The 16,643-nt window shown below is 50.8% G+C and overlaps 1 long non-coding RNA gene across 1 annotated transcript; it reads right to left on the reverse strand.

Moving 5' to 3' along the window:
- Positions 1–15,565: 15,565 nt before the first annotated feature.
- On the reverse strand, positions 15,566–16,055 carry LOC142295634 (uncharacterized). Its single transcript, XR_012751505.1, has 3 exons — positions 16,004–16,055; positions 15,741–15,850; positions 15,566–15,656 (listed from the first exon to the last, which is right to left on the reverse strand). It is a non-coding gene; the product is annotated as an uncharacterized LOC142295634 (long non-coding RNA).
- Between the last annotated feature and the right edge of the window lie 588 nt (positions 16,056–16,643).

The following is a 16,643-nucleotide window of genomic DNA, read 5'->3' on the forward strand; positions in this document are numbered from 1 at the left end:
TACAGGAGCTCAAACGGTGAGAATCCTGTTGAGGCCTGTGGAACCTCCCGGTAAGCAAATAACAGGTGTGGGAGATACCGCTCCCAGTCACGCCCATGGGAGTCGACCAACATCTTAAGCATCTGCTTTAAGGTGCCATTGAACCGCTCGCACAGGCCATTAGTCTGTGGATGGTACGGGCTGGCCACCAGATGTCGCACCTGGACTTGCTTACAGAGGGCCTCCATCAGCTGGGACATGAATTGGGTCCCCCGGTCAGTGAGCATTTCCTGGGGAAAACCCACTCGGGAGAAAATCTCCAGCAATGCGGTGGCCACCTTGTCAGCCCGAATGGACGACAAGGCCACTGCTTCTGGGTACCGGGTGGCATAGTCCACTACCGTCAGTATGAAGCGTTTCCCGGAGCTGCTGGGGATGGCCAGCGGGCCGACCAGATCCACAGCCACCCTCCTGAAAGGCTCATCGATGATTGGCAGAGATACTAGTGGGGCTTTGGGGTGTGGCCCCGCCTTCCCCACTCTCTGACAGGTTTCACACGAACGGCAGTAGGCAGCCACATCGGCCCCCATTTTTGGCCAGTAGAAATGCTGGTTTAACCTGGCCTTGGTCTTAGCGATCCCTAGGTGTCCGGCCATCGGAATCTCATGTGCGATCCGCAACAACTCCGTCCGGAACGGATAGGGTACCACCAACTGTCGGTCCCTGGGCCACGCCTCCGGTGAACCCTGCTGGACCGTGGCCCGGTACAGCCGTCCTTGGTCCCAGACCACTCGCTCCGGGTCCGAGTCCGAGGGAGGCTGTGCCGCCTGCTCCTTAAGAGCTTTCAGGCTGTCGTCAGCTTCTAACGCTGCCTGAAACCCCTGACTAGATGTGGCCAGAATCGACGAGACTGTCACATCTTCAGTCAGTACCCCGGGACCTGTGTCCTGGCCTCCACCTGACTCGGCTGCCACTTGGTCAGAAGGGGAAGAGCTATCGGACCTCCGGGAGGCCCCTTGGCTTCCAGCACTCCCACTGCGGGTGACAGCGGCCACAGCCGCTGCGACCGTGGGTCGTGCCTGCTCCTCCTCCGTTCCTGACCAAGTCGCCGGTTCAGGCAGACCTACCTGGCTTCCTGACACCCCGGTTGTGGGGGAACCATGCACCGAGATCTTACCTGGGAGCACTTCCGCTCCTGGACCGGCCCCAATCTCACCTGCCTGTTCCCCTCCTGCAGCAACAGAACCCCGCTGTGAAATCTCTGGGGACCCCACATTTGCTGTGGTAGCCCCCACCCCACACACTGGTCCTCCCCCTGCAGCACCCTGCTCTCTGCTTATCCCTGCAGAGGGCAGCAGATCCCAGCTCACAGGCTGATTACTTGTAGAGGCATTGTCACACCTTTCTCTGACCCCCTCCCCTGTCACAGCTGCAGCTGTGTGTGTGTCTATGGTGTCTATGCAAGCAGAAATATCAGAGTTCACTCCCTCCTCCCTTACATCATTCATAGATAACACATTAACATTGTCCGGAGGCATGTCAGTACTGGCTGAAGGTTCGGCCCTTGGTTGGGGCCCAAACTGGGAGGTTATCTGCCCCAAATCTGTCCCAAGTAGCACGTTTGCGGGGATCCGATCAGTTACCCCCACCTCCCTCACCCCTCGCCCTGCGCCCCAGTCCACATAAATGTCAGCAACAGGCAGCGCCGGGTCAGTGCCTCCAATCCCGGAGACAGCGAGGGTTTTTCCAGGGATCAAGTCCTGGGGGGACACCATCTCAGGCCGCACCAGAGTCACCTCCGAGGCGCTGTCTCGCAGTCCTATGGTCACAGACCGGCCGACGGTGACAGGTTGGAAGCTGTCCAGGGACCTACCACCACCCCCACCCACACAATACACCTTGGGCGGCCCTTGGGACGGGGACGGAGCCGGGGCCTTGGGACGCTGAGGGCACATGGCCTTGAAGTGTCCAGGTAGGTTGCACTGGTGGCACCGTCTTGGTTCTGCCACGGGCCTGGAGAGGGGAGGTGAGGGGGACACCCCCTGCAGTCTAGGGGCAGGTGGGGCAGTCGCAGAGTTCATCTTACCCCCTCTCCAGGTGCTGCTGGTGGCTGCTCTCCTGGCTTCAGGAGCCCGATTGTTGGTGTAGTCATCGGCCAGGGCAGCTGTAGCCGTGGACCCCTTTGGCTTCTGGTCTCGGATGAACTGGCGGAGATCCTCAGGGCAGTTCCACAAGAGTTGCTCCGTGATGACCAAGTCCAGGATCTCTGGTCCGGTGGAAAGCTGCAGGCCTTGGGTCCAGTGGTCGGCAGCTCGGGCAAGTGCCCGCCGGTGGTCAGCCCAGGAGTCCTTTGGTCCCTTCTGCAGGGTCCGGAACTTCTTGCGGTAGGACTCCGGAGTGAGGTTGTACTGTTGGATCAGGGCCCGCTTGATGGTGTCGTAGCCCTGATCTGCCTCAGCAGGCAAGTCCCCAAGGATATCCAGGGCCTTACCCCTTAAACGGGGGGTCAGGTATTTGGCCCACTGGTCCTTGTCCAGATGGTGCTGCAGGCAAGTCCGTTCAAAAGCAGTCAAGAAAGAGTCCAAGTCTCCATCCTTCTCCAGCACTGGGAAGTCCTCAACACGGACCTTTGGAAGTTTGGTGTCTTGAAGGTCACGTGTGGCTGATGAGGGCTGGAGCTTGGCTAGATGCAGCTGGTAGTCACGGTCTGCCTGTCGCTCCGCAGCCTCACGCTCTGCCTGGCGCTCTTCACGCGCTGCTTGCCGCTCCGCAGCCTCAGCATCACGCGCTGCCTGCCGCTCTGCCCTGCGCTCTGCCAGGAGTTCCTTGTAGCCCTTCTGGTCTCCAGCCTGGAGAAGGGCCATAGCCATTTGAAGAAGGCTATCCGAGCCTCCCAGGCTCGGTGGAATGGCACGTGGTGATCTGCGGCCCGCTGCGGAGCCTGGTGATTCACTGTCCATTGCAGAGCGGAGGGCTGGCATCTGGCTCGTTGAGGACCCTTGGGTGAGCTGCTCCTCATCTTGTCCAGCAGTGCCAGGTTGTGCAATGTCCTCTGCAGAGCTGTTTTCTGGCGTCGAGCTCCTGGAGGACTCGTGGGCAACCTCCTCATTACTGTCCACAGCACCGTCCTCCCTCTCTTCGGCTCCTGCTTTAGCATTGGCCAGTTGCATAGCTCTGCTCCTGGTGCCATCAGCCATTCTTGCAGACTTTTGGTCACTGACACAGAACTGACACCTGATGCCTCCACACACCTTACAGTATCTGCACTCTGACACTCTAGTGTTGAGCTAGTCTGAAGACCCCAGCAGCCACAGCTGCTGCAGGCAGTCTTTAGTGTCTGGGAGTATGGGTCTCACACTCACACACACTATTATCTCGATCCCACCGCTTGCCACCAATATGTCACAAACCACCGGGGGGGTCACTCAGACATCCCCCGCGCTGGCTACCAGTACGTCACAATCGGGGGGTAACAAGTGGGGGTCACCCCTCCTTTATACCTCCCGACCGACAGACAGAGCACGTGACGCGCTCTCTAGCGCCCCTCTTATAGTCAGGCCAATTATGGAATTGCCCGACAATAAGCAAGGAGGCCGCTATACTACTTATGCCGATTATTGAAGGGTCCCCGGTGAGAGTAAGGTATATATTCCCCCGACCTCCGCGGGCGGAATATATAAAATCTCCCCGAATCTCACTGGCCTCCCCACAATAATCCTTGGCACAACTCGCTGCCACCAACCGCTTCACGGTAACTATTAGCCGAACACACAGACGTGGGATTCAAGATCGAGATAACAGAACAGCCCAAGATTAATTATATAATTTAATCAGCCTAAAGCACACTAGAACTACAATATATACAATAGGGAATCTACAGAATATACATATGTCAGAGTACAGTTACAATCAAAGCATGGGTTACAAACAGGCATACACAGTTCCAGCAGTTACCTTGTTGCGTCTGGCCACAGGGGGGCGCTGTACCCAGGTTTCTAGGATCCTTCCCACAGATGTTTCCTACACGTGCCCCCCGCGAAAAGAACACTGGAAAATGGCCGAAGTAGGGTTATCAACCTGGGCAAATCCAGGTCTCCTCCTACCTTCGTGACCTCACAGGGAGCACTGCTCCACCCCTGGCTTGAGTTATGGACAATATCCCAACATGGAATATGGGCCATAACTTTGCCTGGGAGCGTCGTAGGCGGACGCCAATGCTCTCATTGTGACAGCTATGAATTTAGCTACAGAACGAGGGGACTCATGACCTGTCTGCCAGTTCCCCATTGGCTGATATCACGCCTGGGGCATTTCCCAATGTCCTGCTCCCATAAAAAGGGTGTGCCAGCATCGTCTGCATGCGGAGACACCATTTTTATGGTTGCCATATTTATTGGAAATATGGCTTGCGAGATATGAACCATTTTTTACTGGAGTCGTTCTGTCTGGCTATTTCCATAGCCTTGTAATGAGATACAACTCTTGTTACAGGGTGACGGCAGGGAGTCATCCTGTGTCCTTTGTTCCCACATCACCTAATTTCCATATCACAGGACATGGCCATGGAGGTGTAAGTGGAACACTGAGAACAAGAAGGGAGGGGGCACTGCCAGGGAGTGATGAGGGATTATGACTGGAGTCATAATTCATCTTCATATCCCGGGATTTGCCTCACACTCATCACTACTGTTTACCACTGATTGCCATATCTGTACCCTACAGGCTATATTTAATATTGCTGGTATATTTCTATAGTCTTTCAGGCCTTTGTATACTCCAACTTTTGGCAAGATGCAATAATTTATATCTCGTTTGTTTTTGCAAAGTGTTACACATGATGTATCAATGTATGACATATTCCACATGAGACAGTTATTAGTGGCGCAGGTTATATGCACTTTACAGCTACGTAGCTGTTTTTCTGTCCTTGCTTAAGGGAAACTCTTTCCCTTTCCATGGTGTTTTTAATGGTTTTATTTTTATGGCCATTCCTTCCTTTTTGTGTGTCTTGTGTATTTGTATACTAATAAACATTGTTATATTTTGCACATTTGATTACTCTGGTTCTCCTGTTTTTGATACATGTCATGGAGTAAGTGCTAGGGGGCATCCGTGAACTTAAATTGCATAGTTATGGTCATGAGGTATATTTTTCTCATGGTCACCATATGGTAATAAGGTCCTTGTAGAAATTTATGGCCAATAACAACATAATTATCTGCTGAGGTTCCCCTACACCCATTTTTAGGGTGCACAACCTTAGATGCAAACGTGGTTACCTAGTTAGGGGCCCAGATGTTAAGTGTGGCGCCCCTGACCTGGTCAGGCACCACTGAGTACTGCACCCATGCTGGGGACAGTACAATACAGGTAATCCAGAAGGCTGACCGAGGTGTGACTACACAGGCGCATAGTGATCAGGTCTCACACATGTACCTATGAGAGGACCCCTGGGGAACCCAGGAGGGGGAAAAGCCTTCACCTCCACTGGAATAGTGGAGGGGGCCAAAAGCCTCCATCTCCTCTCAAGGGGTGTGGTAAGAGAATCTGGTTGCTAGGTGGCGTAGGCAGGCACAAAAGGGAAAAGAGAAGGAGGAGTAAACAGTCTGCAGCAGAGTGTGGAGGAGTGAGGAGCAGGAAAGTGAAGCTCTGACAGGAGCAGCAGTGAAGGTCCCAGATGTGAGCCGGTTCAGAGCAGAGTCCAGGGAGCTCCGAGGAGAGCTGACCCCTTCCCCTGGGCTGCTGTAGTCTGACAGCGTCCGCGCAGTGGCTACCGACGGGGGAGAACGGTCACCTAGGAGTGCTACCCGAAACCCATCTCCAGCTAGAGAGAGAGCACAGAGTGGGAAGTAAGGAGACTGCTAGGGAGAACCAGGCCCAAACGGGCGGCAGATCCCGGAGTGGGGATAGATCCACCTTTCCCTGCTAAACCTGCCGGTGTGGGGCCCTCAAAGCCCACACCACAACACCACAAAAGCCGCAGCCACGTAGCCACAGTTAGGGCCCATAGCTCACAGGAGGCAAGCAGCTGGAGTGAGCTGGTCCAGGCCACAAGCAAACGGCAAACGAAGGGGAGTGAGGCTTCAGCAACTTCCCTGGGTGACCCCCATAGGGACTAAAAGTCGGGGTTACCCCAAACCACCAAGGGCTAAGGAAGGCGAGTTGGTAGTCACCATCAGAAGTCAGCCTGAAGGATACCTGGTTCCCGCCTGGTTCATCCCAGCTACGCCCGGGTTACTCACCCTGCCACCTGAAGTGAGTAAAAACCCTGAAAGACATTCTGCCTGTGTGGAGTTATTCTGCGCCTTGTGGTTCTACGCACCTACACAGGGCCCTGGGGCTTGCCTCACTCTCAGGAGGCTATTCCAACTAACTGCACTCACCATCAGCCCCAGGCGTCCCTCAACCTGCAGTGGCGGTCCCTACTGGCCGCAATACTGAGAGTGGCGTCACGACAAGAAGAAGATCTCCTACCTGTGACAGGATCCAGCCGAGTGGAGTCCCTGAAGGTAATGCACCGACACTACACCTGTGGGGCTTCACATCTGGCGTCACGAACAGGATAAGGACTAGACCTGTCCAGACAGGTGACCATGTGCCTGGGCGGTCCGCTTGAAAAATTGGAAGCGCCGCCATATTGCCACCATGAAAAGCGCGCTGAAAAACAACAGCAGCCCGCGCTGGAAGAAGTTACCGCCCACGAAGAGGTGTGGCTACCCAGAGATCCCCTGCAGAGTTCTGACCTCGCTTGTGAAGAGAGCGGAAGCGTCCAGAGACGGCGGAACGGAAAAGAGGCCAGCAGCTTGTGGCTAGAGAAAATGGCGTCTGAATGCAGAGACCCGGAGCCAGGCTCCGCTGCCTGGTGGTGTCGGGAGCTCGCCGAGTTCTGCGATCAACTGGAGGCCAGGGTCGGAAGGCTGATTAGAGAGGGACGGACGGAGTTTCTGTGGATGACCGCGGCGGTTCAGGCCTATGAGGGGAGAGCCGCGCGCCGAGTGCCAGACCGGGCGGTGACGACTCAGACCCCGATGCTGCCACCGATGGGTGAGTCCAGTGATGCCCCTGCCGGCGCGAGTGCCCCGACCCCTGCTACCACGCCCGCAGTCCCTGAAGAGGCGCCCGGCGCGGCGACGCTGAGCCAGGCCGCAACCACGCCAGGTGCGGCCCGCCAAGCCCCGGCCGCCGCAGCGATGCCCTGCTCGGCCCACCAAGACCCGGTCCCTGCAGCAACGCCCAGTCCGGCCCGCCGAGACCCCACCGCAGCAGCAACGCTCGTCCGCGCCGCAAGTGAGGTGCTGAACCAGGCCGCAGCCCCGTCAGGTGCGGCCCGCCAAGCCCAGATCGCTGCAGCGACGCCCAGCCCAGCCTGCAAAGACCCCATCGCAGCTGCGACGCCGATCCAAGCTGCGCCAGAAACGCCCATCCAGGCCGCCGCCATGCCAGGCGCGGCCCGCCAAGACCAGGCCGCCGCCATATCGGGCGCGGCCCGCCAAGAAAAGACAGACGTACCATTGTTTACCCCGGCCTGCAAGGCCAGAGCAGACACCGCTCCCCAGCCCAAGGAAGTCCCTGCAAGGAAATCCCTGGTAGGTGAGGACCCCGCATACTGGCAGCTGAAGGCTGACCTGGAGGCCAAGTTCCCACAGGAGATGGTGGATCAGTACATGCTCCCTCCGCACACCCCCAAGAGGATTCCGGCAACCCCTGCAGCAACCACGCCAAAGAGTCCCCCGCCTGGGCCTGCTGAAGAAAGTCCATCCCCAGCACTACCACCAAAGGAGTGCTCAGAAGCACTAAGGGGGAGGGGAGGCCAGGAAGCTGAGGAGCTGACTCAGGAGCCACCAGCAGTGGATCCATACCCCGAGCCAGAAATGTTGCCATATTCCCGCTGGGATGAGGAAGACCTAACACCGTCTGCTGAAGAAGATCTGCCCAAAAACCTCACCTGGGAGCTTGTAAGCTGTACCTCGCAGAATCCAGCCCGCAAGACACGGCGCCGTAGCAGAACCCAGTTTTTCCCTGCACCGCAATCCCCAGAGCAGAGAGAAGTCATGGCCCGAGACTTAGAAGAAAAACGGTCCCTAAGAAGAGCCAAAGCACAGGTCAGAGGACCCCTTTGTAGAGGAATTGTGGAAGACTTTAACTTGAAGAGCGGATATGGCTTTATAGTGGCACCAGGTATAAAGGAAGGTATCTTCGTCAATAGAAGAGATGTGAGAGCTCATTTGCCCAGAGGACACCCTGGCAGAAACTTAAAGATGGGAGACTTCGTACAATTTACCATGCATCAAGGAGAAAGAGGGTGGTATGCGCTAGATGTAGCACCATGTCCTAAAGAAGAAGACAGGAAAGACAGCGATAAAGAAAGAAAAGACAAAGGACCCACTGATGAGACTACCACAGATGAAGAAAGAGGTCAAGGAAGCAACAGGTGCCGCAGCCCTACAGGCCCAAGCCCTGGTGAGGAGGAGTCTGCATAAAGTTCATGTAAAGTAAAGCAAGTTACCAGTTTGAAAAGTTTGTTTTGCAACGTTTACAAGTTTAAGAATGTGCCCACATAAACTGATGTGAGAAATGAACCTTAAGGCTATGAACTGGCTATAGCCACAAACTCTCGCAGTGTAAATAGTTACACCAGAGGGCACCACCACCACCAGAGTCAACCTGTTTAGGGGCTTGGCTCGTCTGCAACCAGGGAGCCCGTCCGTATATAGGGCCTTGGCTTACCTGCGACCAGAGAGCATGCCTGTTTATGGGGCCTGGCTCTCCACCACAAAGAGGGTACCTGGTCAGCACCAACTGTGAAGGCCGCCTCTGGATCCTGCCAGAAGTGGCTGAAGGCGCGGCTTCACCAGGCCAGGTATACCCTGAAGACCACCAGCCCATGAAAGCCGCCTCTACATCCTGCCAGAAGTGGCTGAAGGCGCGGCCAACGTGAGAGGGTTTTGGGTGGGTTAACGGACTTGTGGGTGGAGGGTGGTGATGTATGGTACCTGGTGCTTTTAAAATGTTTTACATGTTTTAATGTTTTATGCATTTTAAAATGTTGTCTTGCAGCCCGAGGACGTGCTGGTGATAACTAAGGGGGAATGTGGCGCCCCTGACCTGGTCAGGCACCACTGAGTACTGCACCCATGCTGGGGACAGTACAATACAGGTAATCCAGAAGGCTGACCGAGGTGTGACTACACAGGCGCATAGTGATCAGGTCTCACACATGTACCTATGAGAGGACCCCTGGGGAACCCAGGAGGGGGAAAAGCCTTCACCTCCACTGGAATAGTGGAGGGGGCCAAAAGCCTCCATCTCCTCTCAAGGGGTGTGGTAAGAGAATCTGGTTGCTAGGTGGCGTAGGCAGGCACAAAAGGGAAAAGAGAAGGAGGAGTAAACAGTCTGCAGCAGAGTGTGGAGGAGTGAGGAGCAGGAAAGTGAAGCTCTGACAGGAGCAGCAGTGAAGGTCCCAGATGTGAGCCGGTTCAGAGCAGAGTCCAGGGAGCTCCGAGGAGAGCTGACCTCTTCCCCTGGGCTGCTGTAGTCTGACAGCGTCCGCGCAGTGGCTACCGACGGGGGAGAACGGTCACCTAGGAGTGCTACCCGAAACCCATCTCCAGCTAGAGAGAGAGCACAGAGTGGGAAGTAAGGAGACTGCTAGGGAGAACCAGGCCCAAACGGGCGGCAGATCCCGGAGTGGGGATAGATCCACCTTTCCCTGCTAAACCTGCCGGTGTGGGGCCCTCAAAGCCCACACCACAACACCACAAAAGCCGCAGCCACGTAGCCACAGTTAGGGCCCATAGCTCACAGGAGGCAAGCAGCTGGAGTGAGCTGGTCCAGGCCACAAGCAAACGGCAAACGAAGGGGAGTGAGGCTTCAGCAACTTCCCTGGGTGACCCCCATAGGGACTAAAAGTCGGGGTTACCCCAAACCACCAAGGGCTAAGGAAGGCGAGTTGGTAGTCACCATCAGAAGTCAGCCTGAAGGATACCTGGTTCCCGCCTGGTTCATCCCAGCTACGCCCGGGTTACTCACCCTGCCACCTGAAGTGAGTAAAAACCCTGAAAGACATTCTGCCTGTGTGGAGTTATTCTGCGCCTTGTGGTTCTACGCACCTACACAGGGCCCTGGGGCTTGCCTCACTCTCAGGAGGCTATTCCAACTAACTGCACTCACCATCAGCCCCAGGCGTCCCTCAACCTGCAGTGGCGGTCCCTACTGGCCGCAATACTGAGAGTGGCGTCACGACAAGAAGAAGATCTCCTACCTGTGACAGGATCCAGCCGAGTGGAGTCCCTGAAGGTAATGCACCGACACTACACCTGTGGGGCTTCACATAAGCCTCTCCTGTTCTTAACCCTTTGCTACACTTCTAATGGGATGGGACTGCTGGGACCCCCAGGATGCACAGCATCCAATATTCCCCAGTTTGGTGTCCAACCCGTCAGACATTTGTGCCATTTATCATTGATATGCCATAAATGTCAGTAATATTCAATAAAATTGAAAAAGGCATTATTCAATTTCATTTTTTTTTATATATATTAAGAATTGTATAAAAAAATAAAGAGATGTTCTTGAAGGGGTCTTTGGCTTTTACAGCTGTTTCTTGTTGGTCAGACTACCTCAGGTGGGTAGGTGGTACATGTCCTTCCATACAGATACAGCATTGATAATGGACGCGCTGCAGTTTCTTCAGGGCACTACATGTAGGGGTCTTCTGTCCCTGAGATGTCTATAGAGCCCTGCTGAAAGCAAGAAAAAATGCAGCTTCCTCTGACAGCGCGAGCAGCCCTGGATAATCCACGCCGGCAGGATGATATCATCCGGCGGAAGATAGAACCTGTGAGAAGAAATGAAAAACTAGTGTAAGTCATGGGACTCCATATTAGAAGATACCACTGTGGTGTCACTCTGGCAGGATAGTAGAGGAGCCTTCTCCATACACAGGTATGGGATCATTGTCAGTGATCAGACATGTGACAATCCCACCATTGTCAGATCACAGATCGGATTATGGTCACACTTACGTCGTCTACTTTCCCCCTCTTCTACTCTCTCGGTTTTTTGTTGTTTCTTCACTTTTAGAGCAGATTTTCTTCTCTTCTGAACTGGAGATTCTAATCAAAAAGGCAGAAAAAAATATTGCTTATAAACTAAAAGATTACTTTTGTATCTTCATAGAGTTGTACAAACTGATTAATATGCATCTGTAGCTTTCCTGTGTGCCGCCATGTGGTGTTTCCCCACGGATCTATGTCCCTTCATTAATATGAGATTAGCTGCAGCAAGCCAAAGTGTTATTATATAATCAGTTAGATTCAATTTCTGTGTAGCTTTAAAGAGGACTCCTCACACGGTAAAAAGTGTCCAGTATTCACTGTAACTTTATTCCTGCTGCACCCCTGAGTATTCTGTTTTTGGTTTTGTTAAAATTCTCCTTAGGCTATGTGCCCACGGGGGAAAGTGTCCTGCGGTTATATTTGCAGGACATTCCGCAGGAGCTCCCAGAAAACCGCAGCACAACTTTGTCTTTTTCAATTTACCCGTCCCCTGTTGTTTGCCCATATGCGCGCACTAACACTTTGTATTTTCATCTCTCACCTGGACCTGGTTGCTGCAGTGTACACATGCGTCGCCTGTCTGGATCTCTCGTTACTCCCAAATGCGTCTCTATGGTTACCTGGACGTCGGGTTGTTTTTACCCGGCGTCCTTGTGGCCATGACGCGTCTGCGAGGCGAGACTTCCGGCCGTCCGGCTTCACGTGCGTCATACTCCTGCCCAATCAACTGAGAGATGTGGCCTATTTTAATCACACTTCCTCCGTTCTCAGCCACGCCCCCTGACGAAGGTTACACACCGAAATGCGCATTGGGCGCAATCCACTGCAGTTGCTTATATCCAGGTAATATATAAATCTTGTTTTACCTTGCATTATTCTGCCCAATTCTGTTCTGGCTCTTGGGTCTATGGATTTTATCCATAACCCTATGTGTATGGTTTGTGCACTATATGGGGGGTAAATGGATGTCTTTTTTTGCTGGTCTAAATGATCCACAATTGTGTGTGTTTTGACCAGTGTTAGTGCAGGCCTAATCTATATTAACTTTTTGCACTACAAATATCAGGTCCTTATTTCTCTTTTTTTCCCCCATGTATATTATATTATAGATTGAATACTATGTATTATATTATGCACTAAAGATATTTAAACTACCTATATTAGGTGTGTCTTAACTGCATGCTCTATGCTATCTATTCTAACAGCGCTTTATATTGTTATATGCAGGAGATACACCTTATATTAAGGTTTGTTTATATCTTCTTTGTGACCAGGCCAGTATTAGTAATAATTTCTTCCTTCTTTGGGCGCATTTTTGCAATGTTTTTCTTACATATATCCTATGACTGAATATTGTTCAGCATGTCTATTTTTTGCATCCATCTTTTTGCTAACTGCAGTGATGTAAACCGTTTGTTGACCCCTTTCCACTACTCTGCACTAATAAAATTGTAATTCGGACCTAACTGATCGCCTCTTTGTGTGTTTACTGTTTCAATGCTGCGGTTTATTTGCGGAATGTCCTGCAGATATTCTGCATTGAGGATACAGTACCATGGCTTCAGCACAGCATCCTCAATGCAGAACAAGTGCTGCAGTGATCGGGGGAGTTCATACTTGCCTCCATCACACAGCACTTCTCTCCGGCGTCTGTCAGCATCTCTACACTGTGCAGGAGAAGGTGGGTGGGCCTGAACTAGCTCTGGCTGTCACATGACCGGAGCTCGTGCAGGCCCCGCCCACCTCCTCCTTCCTGCTCATGGATCCACTGCGCTCCAGCCTCCTCTGCACCGAGGGAAAGTGACCGGGTGTCTGCTATCAAAGCAGCTAAGTATGGAACCATCCGCAGGTAAATCCGCAGGAATAATTGGCATGCAGTTATGTGCGGCTGCGGGATATCCGCAACATATTCCGCAGTCGCACATTCCGCAACGTGGACACAGACACTCCACATGTCCCATAGGATAACATGGGGAGGGTCTGTACATGCTAAAACCTGCGGATTTATCTGGAAAATCCAGATAAAGCCACAGGTTTTCTGCGGCAAAATCCGCAGAAGCAAGCTCCCGTGGGCACATGGCCTTACAATTCCAGAGATATGGGCCTTTTTACTTTGTGCTACATTTTATAATTTTTACCATATGGGGCATGGCTTACAGATTAATATTGCAGAGCAGCCTGAAGACTTGGCCCAGAGGATACTGTGAGCCACATTCTCTTAGTAAAGGTCATTTATTGTATTTTTCTAACTATAAGATGCATTTTTTCCCCTAAATTTGGGAGAAAGGTGGAAGGTGTGTCTTAAAGTCCTGCTGTAGCATACTGTGAAGCGCAGCAGTGGTTGAATGATGTCACAGGAGGTCGGAGCAGGAGGTAGGAATACGGCGGATCGGGCAGTCATAAGTGCCCACTATTTAAGGAAATTAATATTCACTCCTGCCCACACCCATAATCCCGCCCATCCCTTCGCAATGAGGCCAGTGCCGAGAAGTGGGTGGGATTTTAGGCATGGGGAGCAGTGAATATTAATTTTGCATTAAAAGTAGTGATGGGCGAACCCGGACTGTAAAAGTCTGCATCTGCGCGGGTAACCTAGTACCCGTGCGCTGATCCCAGGCCCAGAGTTCTCAGGGAAATCCAGATAACTATCTGGATCCGGCCATCCAGATATCTAAAAAAAATAAATAAAATGAAAAAGAAAGAGAATTCTGGTCCCCATAGACTTATTATGGGATTGGCATCTGGGCAGATATCCGGGATCAATTCTGAGCCTGAACCGTAATTTTTTGTTGTTTTTTTTAACATCCGGTTGAGATTTGTAAAGTACATGATCCTGTAAGTAAATATCAAGGAAGACAGTAGTTGCCACATAAGGGGAAAATATTTCTTGCCGACTTCACATATGGCCATCAGACTAGTTCCCTGGATCAATACCCTATTACAGAATCTAGTGAACATAACCTGTAATATTATATTTTTCAAGAAAGGCATCCAGGCCTCTCTCAAATTTTAGAGTGAAACATACCTGGATTAGATATTTTACTACATTTTTTGCTTCAAATTGTTTTCCCCTATTTCTCACCTCCTTTTACACCTAGGTGTATCTTATGGTCCAGTGCGTCTTATCGTCTAAAACATTTGTTAATATAGCACTAACTAAAAAGGCCCAGCATTCGTGAACCATATGGTGGATTTTGGAAAAAAAAAACAACAAAAAAACCCAAGAAAAAGTAGAATACTCGTGGTGATAAAGTAAGTCATATTCTGCTGCATCATGTGCAGATTCACATTATACTTAAAGACTATAATATGACCTATAAATCTGTACATACCTGACAATGAGGGCGAGGATGGCTCGCTGTTTTTAGTAGTGATACACTGATTGTCCCCATCTGAAGGCATGGATGACTCGCTGTCTATAGCAGTGATACACTGATTGTCTCCATCTGAAGGCATGGATGACTTGATGTCTTTACCAGTGATACACTGATTGTCTCCATCTGAAGGCATGGATGACTCGTTGTTTCTACCAGTGATACACTGATTGTCTCCATCTGAAGGCATGGATGACTCGTTGTTTCTACCAGTGATACACTGATTGTCTCCATCTGAAGGCATGGATGACTCGTTGTTTCTACCAGTGATACACTGATTGTCTCCATCTGAAGGCATGGATGACTCGCTGTTTATACCAGTGATACACTGATTGTCTCCATCTGAAGGCATGGATGACTCGTTGTTTCTACCAGTGATACACTGATTGTCTCCATCTGTGGGTGAGGGTGACTCACTGTTTATATCAGTCAAACACTCATTGTCTCCATCTGAAGGCATGGATGACTTGCTGTTTATAGAGGTAAAACATTGATTGTCTCCGTCTGCAGGAGAAGATGACTCACTGTCTTTAGCAGTGAGACACTGATTGTCTTCATCTGCGGGCGAGGATGACTTGTTGTCTTTACCAGTGAAACACAGATTGTCTCCATCTGAGGATGAAGATGACTCGCTGTTCTTACTAGTGAGACACTGATTGTCAGCACTTGAGGGTGCGTATGACTCGGTGTTTATAACAGTGAAACACTGATTGTCCCCATCTGAGGGTGAAGATGACTCGCTGTCTTTAGCAGTCAGACATTGATTCTCACCATCAGTTTTGGAAGGGGCTGATTCTTTCTGCCTGTTTGGTACAAGGAAGACAAGTAAATTACAAGTAAAAACATTACAAAAAGGAAAGGTCATCTGTCTGTAAGGCCAATTAGGACAGCATGGATGGGCCACCCTACTCAAGACCCCACGCTACCAGCAAGAATGGAGTCTGACCAGTAATATGTGCTTGTAATGAGCTGGAAATTAATGGCTGGTCACAATAAATGGCTGTTATTGCAGTGTTATCAAAAGCCAGAGCCACAGAAATCGTCAATCATGGGGTGGTGGTTACTGGACATACGTTTGTGTTACACGTGTTTTGTATTTAGTGTTTAACATATATCAGAACTAAATCTCCTAATAATGATAATAATCTACTCACGTGTCTGAGTGTTTTTCACTGTTCTCTGGGGAACACCCTGGAGGTGACATAGGTTCTTCATTACTCACCATCCCAGTATTGGTGGCATATAGCTAAAACAGAGAAATATAAAATAGATGTATTATAAAACTTTTTGTAATTATAGGTTTTAAATATTTTTTTTGCGACATACTTACTTTAGAATACCTTGGAGAAGATGATACAAAATTTTGGACTTCTGGACAGTCAATGTCCTCACTTGTGTCCTCGTCATCTGAATCCATATGCTTGTTTTTCCTTAAGCCAGCTGCAAAATACAAGTGTTATCAGACATCATTAGTATAAGACCCGGTCAGACAGTCACCATGTTATCACTAATAATGATGGAAACTGGTTGTCACATAAAATGGAAGACAAGACACTCAGCAGTTTTCTGCAGATGACGTCTCATTTTACTTACTTGTAAAGTAACTGGTGTCCTCATCTGACGTTAGATGTGGAATGAACATGGAATTCTGACTTAGAAGGTTGTCAAACTCTAAGTCACGCAGGAATGGATGCATTTTGATCTCATTTGCTCCTCCTGGAAAAGGAAGACAAGACAAGAAAGTAATACAGATATTGTCAGAAACTGCTCCATATATATCTATCTACAGTTTGATATTCTAAACTGATGCAGTAGCAGTGCCGACATAAAGGAAATACTGAAAGTCCTAGCATAAAGAATGAGGAATGGACAAGTAGGTAGAGTAGAGAATCTCAGTGCTATATCCTCATTTATATGATCTTTTGTGTGAGAAGTTCGAAAAGTCATTATAAAAGGGAATCTATCACCAAGTTTTGCTCCCCCCTCTGAGAGCAGTATAATATAGAGACACACAGACCCTGATGATGTGTCACTTACTGAGCTGTTTGCTGGTACTTTGATAAAATGAATGTTTTCTCTGCTGCAGATGTGGCGCCCCTGACCTAGTCAGGCACCACTGAGTACTGCACCCATGCTGGGGACAGTACAATACAGGTAATCCAGAAGGCTGACAGGGGTGTGGTACACAGGCGCATAGTAATCAGCTCTCACACATGTACCCATGAGAGGACCC

The sequence above is a fragment of the Anomaloglossus baeobatrachus genome, chromosome 3 (genome assembly GCF_048569485.1).
Source record: "Anomaloglossus baeobatrachus isolate aAnoBae1 chromosome 3, aAnoBae1.hap1, whole genome shotgun sequence".
NCBI lineage: Eukaryota > Metazoa > Chordata > Amphibia > Anura > Aromobatidae > Anomaloglossus > Anomaloglossus baeobatrachus.